The sequence below is a fragment of the Neophocaena asiaeorientalis genome, unplaced genomic scaffold (assembly GCF_003031525.2).
Source record: "Neophocaena asiaeorientalis asiaeorientalis breed wild unplaced genomic scaffold, Neophocaena_asiaeorientalis_V1.1 scaffold134, whole genome shotgun sequence".
In the NCBI taxonomy this organism is placed as follows: Eukaryota; Metazoa; Chordata; class Mammalia; order Artiodactyla; family Phocoenidae; genus Neophocaena; species Neophocaena asiaeorientalis.
Genome location: NW_020185339.1, coordinates 19,480,241 through 19,492,310, shown reverse-complemented (window position 1 = coordinate 19,492,310; position 12,070 = coordinate 19,480,241).

The following is a 12,070-nucleotide window of genomic DNA, read 5'->3' as shown; positions in this document are numbered from 1 at the left end:
GCAGGATACAAATTAATGCACAGAAATCTCTTCCATTCCTATATACTAATGATGAAAAATCTGAAAGAGAAATTAAGGAAACACTCCCATTTACCACTACAACAAAAATAATAAAATACCTAGGAATAAACCTACCTAAGGGAAGAGAGATGGGAACATATGTATATGTATAACTGATTCACTTTGTTATGAAGCAGAAACTAACACACCATTGTAATGCAATTATACTCCAATGAAGATGTAAATAAATAAATAAATAAATAAATAAATAAATAAATAAATAAAACCTAAGGAGAAAAAACACCTGTATGCAGAAAATTATAAGACACTGATGAAAGAAATTAAACATGATACAAACAGATGGAGAGATATACAATGTTTGTGGATTGGAAGAATGAACATTGTGAAAATGACTATATTACCCAAAGCATCCTATAGATTCAATGCAATCCCTATCAAACTACCAATGGCATTTTTCACAGAACTAGAACAAAAAATTTCACAATTTATATGGAAACACAAAGACCCTGAATGGCCAAAGCAATTTTGAGAAAGAAAAACGGAGTTGGAGGAATCATGTGCCTGGACTGCAGACTATACTATAAAGCTACACTAATCAAGACAGTATGGTACTGGCACAAAAACATAAATATAGATCAATGGAACAGGGTAGAAAGTCCAGAGATAAACCCACGCATATATGGTCACCATATCTTTGATAAAGGAGGCAAGAATATACAATGGAGAAAAGACAGCCTCCTTAATAAATAGTGCTGGGAAAACTGGACAGCTACATGTAAAAGAATGAAATTAGAACCCTCCCTAACACCATACACAAAAATAAACTCCAAATGGCTTAAAGACCTAAATGTAAGGCCAGACACTTTAAAATTGTTAGAGGAAAACATAGGCAGAACACTCTATGACATAAATCACAGCAAAATCCTTTTTGACCCACCTCCTAGAGAAATGGAAATAAAAACAAAAATAAACAAATGAGACCAATGAAACTTAAAAGCCTTTGCACAGCAAAGGAAACCATAAACAAGACCAAAAGACAACACTCAGAATGGGAGAAAATATTCACAAATGAAGCAACTGACAAAGGATTCATCTCCAAAATATACAAGCAGCTCATGCAGCTCAATATCAAAAAAACAACCTAATCCAAAAATGGGCAGGAGATCTAAATAGACTTTTCTCCAAAGAAGATATACAGATTGCCAACAAACACATGAAAGGATGCTCAACATCACTAACCATTAGAGAAATGCAAATCAAAACTACAATGAGGTATCATCTCACACTGGTCAGAATGGCCATCATCAAAAAATCTACAAACAATAAATGCTGGAGGGGGTGTGGAGAAAAGGGAACCCTCTTGCACTCTTGGTGGGAATGTAAATTGATACAGCCACTATAGAGAACAGTATGGAGGTTCCTTTAAAAACTAAAAATAGAACTCCCATATAACCCAGCAATCCCACTACTGGTCATATACCCTGAGAAAACCATAATTCAAAAGGAGTCATGTACCACAATGTTCATTGCAGCACTATTTACAATAGCCAGGACATGGAAGCAACATAAGTTTCCATCAACAGATGAATGGATAAAGAAGATGTGGCACATATATACAATGGAATATTACTCAGCCATAAAAAGAAATGAAATTGAGTTATTTGTAGTGAGGTGGATGGACCTAGAGTCTGTCATACAGAGTGAAGTAAGTCAGAAAGAGAAAAACAAATACTGTATGCTAATACATATATATGGAATCTAAAAAAAAAAAAGTTCTGAAGAACCTGGGGGCAGGACAGGAATAAAGATGCAGACGTAGAGAATGGACTTGAGGACATGGGGAGGGGGGTAGGAGAAGCTGGGATGAAGTGAGAGAGTGACATGGACATATATACACTACCAAATGTAAAATAGATAGCTAGTGGGAAGCAACTACATAGCACAGGTAGATCAGCTCTGTGCTTTGTGACCCCCTAGAGGGGTGTGATAGGAAGGGTGGGAGGGAGATGCAAGAGGGAGGGGATATGGGGATATATGTATACATATAGCTGATTCACTTTGTTATACAGCAGAAACTAACACAACACTGTAAAGCAATTATACTCCAATAAAGATGTTTAAAAAAAATAAAATGTTTTGCTGCCATCAGACTGACTGCTGCATTAACAATTATGATAATCACTTTGGAAAAATAGCACAAAGGAAAGCACTAAAAAGTAATAAGTGGCACTTGTTCTAACATTCTAAAGCAAATATAATCTTCAATTCAAAAATCTTCTATTAATTACTCATGAGACTTATAACTGTTCCACACAATTTCCAAACCTTTTTCATCTTTGAAATGCATATTTTCAGATACAGAGGTACTTGAGAATCCACTAACATTATGATCCTAAAGTAACATTATATTCCCTCTGTGAAGGAGAGCAGGCAGTGGGTACAGTGGGTATTAAGGAGCTACGGGTTGTTTTCTGTTTGTTTTTTTAAGCACCAGGAAAACTCAGATTGCAAAAATTAACTCCCCTCTCATATGTTTCCTACTGTTTGAATTGACCAAATCTTTTTAATTTACATTCTTAATATTAGTACAACTGGCAATAATCTGGGAATTTTAACACTTTAAAGCTGCTATCATGTTTATATAACTTAGAGTAACAAAAGCTTTATGTCTACAGATAAAGTGGTGAGAATTATGGATCATGAGAATACCAGGGTCTGTACCTGGGAAAGGGGCCACCAAAAGGTAGCAAAGCGCGACATATTCTGGGGATAAAACTAGGCCAGTCCTGTGCATTTCCCATGAGTGGAGAAAGTCTGAACAGTCTGTGTCTGGCTTACACCCGGCAGGCATCATCATGGCACAGCGAACGGACGAAGCATTAATAAACATGGAGGTGGAGATGATTTTCAGTTCAGATCCATCCTCCTTTTATCTGGCTCCACTGTCTGCTTCTTATACACTGGTAAATCAATAGTCTTTAGGAGACATTATTCCTTGTGCCAAACATCTTGTGGGCCAACTGCTTTTGGAAAAGTCCATGACAACTACAGTCTTTTATCTTTCATTCTTTTGAGGTACCACTCTCCAAATGCTAGTTGAACAGCTGGGCTTAAAACCTCTCCCAGGTATGGAAAGGGAAAGCAGGCAATCCATCTCCTTCAAGCTTCCAAACTATGTGAAAACAGAGCAAGACCTAGGATAGCTGGGCTGATTTCTGCTTCTCCTCTCGTTTGGCATAAAAGGGTCTCCATCTGTGTTCCTTGGGCCCTTTGAAAATCACTGTGCCTGATATTAAGGCCCTGAACACTAGAGATGGCATTCCTTTTAGAGGGAAAAACAGACTGAACCACCCATCCAACACAGCAATGTGTTCCTTTATGGAGAAACTTAACTAGCCCATCTGGCAGACAGCTGAGACACGGATATCCTTTACTTAATGTGGATATAGTCAAAGTCATACAGAGTAAGAAATAAGAATACAATTCTAAGGAAATATAGTTCCCACAAATTAAATTGATTACATTCACGCTCTAGTTGCCCTGTTCATTTCCAAAGTATTTTATGCTGATAACCTCCTTCCCAACTTCTCTGTTCATGCTTGGTCTCACACATTCTCTTAATCTGTTAATTATCTGTGTTAGTTATTCATCAAATACTATATGCTTTTGGCTGGAATCTGACCAAGTAATAAAAAAAGTTTCATGCTCTCCTAGAAATAACTTATAAGAGACAAATCTAGATTTCATCATACAATGCACATGATGTACTCCCCAGAGAGATGTTAGCATTAAAAACAAAGATGCTTATCCCTTTCTTTCAAAGCAAAGGAATGTGGATTCTGAAAATTTCAGCCAAAACTAAAATATTCAAAAACAACAAACTACTTACAGGTAAAGTTGTCATGCTTTCAACTTACGCTCTACAAACTTTGGCCACGTCTTCTATTAAAAAAGATGAACCTATATCAGGGTGCCAGATATTAACCTGGGGCTATTTGTAATGTTTATAAAAAGTTGAGAAATACTACATGTCAGAGAATCTAGCATGACATTTTCCCCTTTCCCAAATCAATCAAATTACAATGGCTATCAGAATGGTATGAGAGAAACCATTGTTCTCAACACAGAGCAAACTGTAAGGAGGCTTCCCAAACCACTATCCTCTGCAGAGTCAACAAAAGACAGGAAAGAATACAAACTGCCTGTAGTAAGAAAGACCACAGCAAGGGAGCTGAGCACCAACAGAGAACTTAAGGGAAAGAACTGTGATCCAAAGAGAGGGAAAACCAGATGAAAGGTGAAACTGGAAAGGAACAAAACCAGCTAGAGAAATAAGGGGCCCCAGTTAGGGATAAAAAATTCAAAGTAGCCCAGGGCTACAATGATAGATCCCGAAGGCAATACTTCTATAATTTGCTTTTTAAAAACTAAGACTGGATCCAGAAGATTAAAGTGTGTTTCTGATACTATTTGACCCCAAAATTCAACCTGCTCCAATGTTTGTTGTATATCAGAGCTAGAAAAATGAGTCAAGATATGTCAGTTCCTATGATTTATTGCTATCCAATTAGGGAGCTCCTGGCTCACTGATCAGAAACAAAGATTAAAGGAAAAAGACACTATAAAGGCTAAAACTTGTACAATCTTCTATTTCAACTGACTACACAAAAAGATATGCAGAACCTAATTTAATATGGGTTATAAATCACTGCAAGTGTTAAAGGAAAAAAACAGATGTTAACATTTAAACATGTTTCTTCTGAATTTTGGTATACTGTTACCTAATTGATAAAAATATTTTTAAATGAAACTAAAAATACCCTTATTTTGACAGAGCAAACATATTCAATATAAAAGATACTTATGTAAATTAAAAATATGTATACAAGTATAGAATACTGTAAGGATTTGAGTAAATACTGGTACTATAATTGTTATTTGGCCCCTTCATTCTAACTGCCTACACCTTACTTAATCAGAAAAAACACTGGCCAGGATCAGTACATGAATAACTAAAACCATGTGGATTGAGGGATTTGTCTTGGTCTAATGCTTATTTAACAGATTGCTGTCTGTTCATTAATACTTCAACATATTATTTGCAAAATCCCAAGAATTTTTAGTTTTACTTTTTATTCCTTAGGCTAACACACATAGAAAATGCATGTAAGAAGACTGAGATCATCTTAAAATTAGTAAAGTAAAATAGTAATTATAATAATTACGTCAGGAACTGAAGCATCAACAAATGTGATTTATTAATGCATGATAAACATTCTTGGCAAGAAATTTCAATCAATTCTGATGTCAATTCAGCATCTCAGTGATAGCAAGATCTTTAAGACAGAAATAAGGTTAGGATGGAGGGAGGGAGGGAGAAATGAAGTAAGGTCAGGCGTCTGGATGCCTGGATTTTAGCTCTTCCATTGATAAGCTGTATGATATTTGACAAGTCATAACCTCTCTAAACCACAATTTTTCCATAATATATAAGCTCAACTTATGTCCCAAGAGCACTGTGATGATTAAATTAGATGGTGTAGGTGACATTATTTTATAAATGATAAAGCCAATATAATATAAATTTATTACTACTACCAATATTCAGCTCAACAGAGGAAACAATAAGAAATAATGAAGAATAAATTAGATTAAATGCTGGGTTTATTTGATCACAGAGTACTGGTAAGTTTCATTAATTCAATTCTCAGTGTAGATTTTCAAACTTATTTATCCAAAGTGTTAGTTTGGCATTTTTTCATAAATACTTGTTAAATGTAAAAACTTATTTAACCAGGTAATTAATAAATTATCTTCTTTCCTTGAAGTACACATAGTCACAAATGTGTAAAGCAACTGTCATTTTACTACTTCAGTGAGATTTTTTAAAAATTAATAGGGCTTCCCGGATGGCGCAGTGGTTGAGAGTCCGCCTGCAGATGCAGGGGACACAGGTTCGTGCACCAGTCCGGGAAGATCCCACATGCCGCGGAGCGGCGGGGCCCGTGAGCCATGGCCGCTGAGCCTGCACATCCGGAGCCTGTGCTCCGCAACGGGAGAGGCCACAACAGTGAGAGGCCCACATACCACAAAAAAAAAATAACAATAATAATAATAATTTTTTAGCTTCACTTAGTCTACTGGCCTTCAAGAATGATCTAGTTCTGAATTTCCTGGAATACTAGGATGTGTGTAAATAGAGGTTAAAATGGAAAATGGGCAACTACTTTCTCAGTTGGAAAGTTTCTAAATAGAAACTCTTCACAAGTCCTTGATATGCAGGCCTTTAAAATACCACAGGGAAAAAAACACACAACTACATACATTCCTACTTTAAAGAAAACAATGTGTTATGATAAAGTGATCTCTGTAGCATATTTTTTCAAATAATTTTTTTTTTTTTTGGTGATCACCTTAAGATAACTAGAGATTGCTTCCAATCAGGGAAATTATCTCTCAAATATCTGCATTGAATCGTTTTGGGAAAAGCAAATATAAGACAGTAACAACACCCTTGAGATACTAGAAATTAAATCCTTACTTATCAATACATGTTTTCCTAGTTACATTTCCCAAATTTCTGAATCTTCATTTGTCGGCAGTTACCCCTTTATTTACTGCTCAACATTTTATCATAATGTTGTTATATCAAATTCATTATTGCTTATGCCCCCATTAGTTTCATTTCATTATTATAAGGAAGCCATAGTAAACTCAATACGCAAATTGTCCAAATAATAGAATTAATAAAACGGAGAACTAAATGATTTTGCGTAATCCAAGGCCCAAACCTTGTTATCATAATTGAGTTATTTCATAGTAGAGGACAGGACCCACTAGCAACGTGTAAATATTTCAGCTGGAGACCACATACATAATGAACATAGACCAAAGGAGAGGAAGGTATCACCAAAGCTTTGATAATGTAAACAAAATACCTGTAAGCAGAGCCACATTAAGAAGCTGACTAGCAGAAAGAGAAAAACAAATATCATATATTAACCCATACATGTGAAATCTGAAAAAACTGGTACAGACGATCTTATTTACAAAGTAGAAATAGAGACAAAGACGTAGAGAACAAATTTATGGTTACCCAGGGGGCACGGGAGGGTGGGATGAATTGGGAGATAGGGATTGACATATATACACTACTATGTATAAAAGAGATAACTAATGAGAACCTACTGTAGAGCACAGGGAACTCAGTGCTCTGTGGTGACCTAAATGAGAAGGAAATCCAAAAAAGAGGGGATATATGTATACATACACCTGATTCACTCTGCTGTACAGCAGAGACTAACACAATATTGTAAAGCAACTATACTCCAATTAAAAACAAAAAGCTGACTAGCATGCAGTTGCTCATGTTACCAAGAAACTATCACTAGATATGTAACCAGATGGAGAAAACTGTACTGACTCAAAGCTCTCTCGGGGAGAGGCTGTATGAAAGAATCAGTCTCATGAGGTGGAGTGCTTCCTCCTGGGGTATATGGCCAAGCAGCTCTGGTGATGTGTCTTCTAGGGAGGTAGGTGGGCCTTCACTGAGTGAGCCTCCAGAAGCTCTCCTGTACCTATCATACCCTCCATCAGCACTCCTCCAAATAAATGTTGAATAAAGAAATAAAGAGAATTTTGCAGAAGGGGCACAAAATTATTGCTCTACCAGGGCAGCCCGATGTCACCTAATATGATCAGATTTTCATTAGAGATGGTACACTCTGTGGCAGCACTGTGGACTGGAGGGGAGACACACAGTCACAGAGAGATACTAGCAGACAATCACATTCACCCAGGCAAGAAGCGTCTGTCATGTAACTCAGTGATGCAGCTGAACCCAGGCATGAGTTTGGAGGAGGTCATACGGGGAACAACCAAACAAAGAGGAGAGCAGAGTGTCCTTAACTAAAACATTTTCAGTTGAATAATGGGCAAAGAAGCTAAACAACACTGAGTTCGGGAAGAAGTGGGAGACTGAAAAAGAGCTCACTATAAACCCCTTTTCCACGAAGACTGGCTATGAAGGGGTGTTTTCAATCATCTTAAATGTTTTAATAGCATTAGGAGAAATAGGAAAAATAGAAGGATAGGAAAACCAGGTTGCCAGGTGAGGTCAATTTATATATATTATGTAATATGCTATTAAGTTTACTGAGTGACCTATTAGCAACATAAAGAAAGAGTAAATCAGAATCTTACCAAGAAATTTCGAATGAAGACAAACCCTCTGTACCTCACACACAAACAGTACTGACATGGTGCTACAGGGGGGCATTGTTAGCGGTTGCCTGTAAGAGAGTAGCTTCAGAAAACTTCCAAGCTGCCACCTGAATATCAAAAATGAGTAATTTAGCTAAGCGTGAATCACCTTCAGACAATGTGTAGATTCACAAGTATAAAACCAGACCAATTTTGACTAGAACAATGGCACAGTGCTGGCTCGTTTGGGTGTAGAGCAAAAATTCCCAGATTCCTTGTACCTTTGAGATAGCCCATTCTTCTGGAAAGAGAATTACAAAATGCCACCACTATTACCACTTCTGAAGGGCAGCGAAAACGCTTGAGATCATGCCCTCTAGTTTTCCAGAGACAGAGACACAAATTTTGAAAGTTACCCTTGCCTTTCTTGCCAAGATGTCACAAAGGTAAAAAGAATAAAAATTTCATTACAATTCCACATCCACTCATGTATGTAAAACAAATGGTCACATCCATACCTATCAGTTAATAACATGAAACATCTCCACATAATTCCTAGTAACCTGGCAGTAAATCCCTACAACCAAGAGCTAAAGTGATTTCAAACCTGTTCTGTGCCTGCGCTGGCTCCCGAGAGTGAGTTTTGTGTACTTCTGCTCAACTCCATGTTCAGTGAGGTCAAATCAATAGCTTAACAGTCATGGTGGGAGTATTTATACCACAGAAACTGGAAAACTGCAAATCAGAGTTTTGTCCCCTTCTATCTAGAGAGAGGTTGTTAAACCTCTACCAGCCTACCATGACTCTAAGCATCCTAGCATCAGGTCTATAAAAAAGCAGACTTGGATCCCTTACTATTTCTCAGTCTGGAAGAGTTCTCCAGGATTTCCATAACACCAACATTTTCAAGTCTGAAAATTCACTCTCTCCAAGGGAACACACCTTAACAGCCTCCTTAGTGTTGCTAAATTATACTAGAGGAAAAAAGACTTTTTTGCTAAATCAGCTTTTGGTATTGCTCTAATATTTCAGTTCCGTGCTTCCTGACAGCTAGGAGTCTACCTACCACTCTTCCATTCATCCATTCAGCAATCCTTGACTATTCAGACCTTTAACCGAGTGAGGCACACACATTTACTCCTTATTCCCCCCTCCTCTTGCCTGCTTCATGCAAAAAGACTTCATCCAGATCCAGAAACAAATGCCCACTTTTTGTGATAAGGAATGGCAATCATATTACTCATAACCTTGCTTTACAAGTATGTGCTCCTTGCTCTGTGTCAGGTGCTGACAATAAAAAGATGAATCAAGCAAAGTCCCTCCTTATGGAGGGTTGTAAGATCAAGCTGGCAAACAGACATCTAAACAACTGCTTCCTCATGTATTTTAAGAGTAGAAACAGCAAGAATATTTTGGAATTCCGGGAGAATTTCGAAAATACAAAATTTCCCATTACATGGATACTTCAATTCAATTCATTTACTTAGTGACCACAGTGAACCAGGCACTGTGCATACCTCTCCCCTGACCATAAAGATATAGAAACAGTGAGAGAAGCAGACATGCCATCAGTGAAGTTATACTACAGTATTAGCTGCATGTAGGATGCCACTCAGCAGTAAGGTATACTCTATCCCTCAAAACCATATCTTGTATGGTCAGAAAAAATATTTAAATGAATTAAATAAAACCAAAATATACGCAAGCTGGCATACTTTCAAAAATAATTCTCTGCCCCCTTCAAAGAAAGAACCAGTAATACAAATAGAACACTTCTCTTTCAACCACTAACTGCATTTTATAATATTAATGGTTGTCATATAACATGAAACTTATGTACATCACACATTAACATCATAGATTGCTACCAAGTCAAAGCAATATTCAATTGATATCCTGTAATTTATAATCAACTAAAATCTTCTGTAAATGAGAAAATTAATATATACTAACTCCCATTAACAAAATATCAAATGCAATAAGCAAAATAGAAACTAAACATAGTTTATTCCATATTAACAAACGGGAATAACAAATATAACAATTTCATTAAGACATGATCAAAATGTCCAATTGCTAAGAATTAAATCTCTATACAAAAGTTTACCTCATCCAAAGGAATACACAACAAACTGTTCCTAAAACAGCTGAATTACAGAAATTATAAAAAAAAAACAGCATTTTTCCAAAGATAGCTCCTGGATATATCTCTTCATAGTATTAAATAATTTAATAATTATTCAGTGTGGTATTCTTAAAAGATCACAATACTCAAGCTGCATGATATTACACCAATTTATATGTATACAAACAATATCTTAAAGAGAACTTGAAAATAATTTTCATATTAAATTTACACCAGGAGTCAGCAAATATGTTCTAAAAAGCACCAGATCGTAAATATTTTAGGCTTTATAGTCCATATGGTCTTTGTTGTAAGGACTAACTCTGCCTTTGTAGTATGAAAGCATCCATAGAAAATACATAAACTAAGGAGCATGCCAAGTGCCAATAAAACTTTATTTACAAAAACAGGCAGTGGGCGGAAGTGGCCTACAAGCCATAGTATGCCAATCTCAATTTCAGTTTTAAAAATTGAGCTGATTCAAACATCTTCATAGGTGCCTCTAATACTTACCACTATCTCCTCCTTGTTTTAACTTCTCTTCATTCTGAGAAGACTGTACTAACATGTGTGCTCTAAGCAACTAGTGATTAGATAGCTTTACATAACATTTTATTTATTTTTTATTTTTTTATGCACTAAACTATTGTGTAATTTATTTTTTACAGCTTTACTTCTTCTTTTCCGATTTGGATTCCTTTTATTTCCTTTTCTTCTCTGATTGCTGTGGCTAAAACTTCCAAAACTATGTTGAATAAGAGTGGTGAGAGTGGGCAACCTTGTCTTGTTCCTGATCTTAGTGGAAATGGCTTCAGTTTTTCACCATTGAGGACAATGTTGGCTGTGGGTTTGTCATATATAGCCTTTATTATGTTGAGGAAAGTTCCCTCTATGACTGCTTTCTGCAGGGTTTTTTTCATAAATGGGTGTTGAATTTTGTCGAAAGCTTTCTCTGTATCTATTGAAATGGTCATATGGTTTTTCTTCTTCAATTTGTTAATATGGTGTATCACATTGTTTGATTCGTGTATATTGAAGAATTCCTGCATTTGTGGGATAAACCCCACTTGATCGTGGTGTATGATCCTTTTAATGTGCTGTTGGATTCTGTGTGCTAGTATTTTGTTGAGGATTTTTGCATCTATGTTCATCAGCGATATTGGTTTCTAATTTTCTTTCTTTGTGACATCTTTGTCTGGCTTTGGTATCAGGGTGATGGTAGCCTCGTAGAATGAGTTTGGGAGTGTTTCTCCCTCTGCTATATTTTGGAAGAGTTTGAGAAGGATAGGTATTAGCTCTTCTCTCAATGTTTGATAGAATTTGCCTGTGAAGCCTTCTGGTCCTGGGCTTTTGTTTGTTAGAAGATTTTTAATCACAGTTTCAATTTCAGTGCTTGTGATTGGTCTGTTCATATTTTGTATTTTTTCGTGGTTCAGTCTCAGAAGGTTGTGCATTTCTAAGAATTTGTCATAACGTTTTATTTTAAACAGTCCTCCTCTGCCTGTGCACCCTCTATCAGTCCTCCTAACACCTGGAGATGAACATGTACCTAGTAGGCACTCAGTATAGGCAGTTGGTTCCACCAGTCTCATTAAAATGATGAAAGCTGCTCTGCCTAAATTCTAATTGCTCTAGAACTTCAGGGTCTGACCCAGAACATAAAAGTAGAATTTAAGTGAACCTGCGGATTTTGTGAAGATATTAGTTGTAAATGGAGATTGT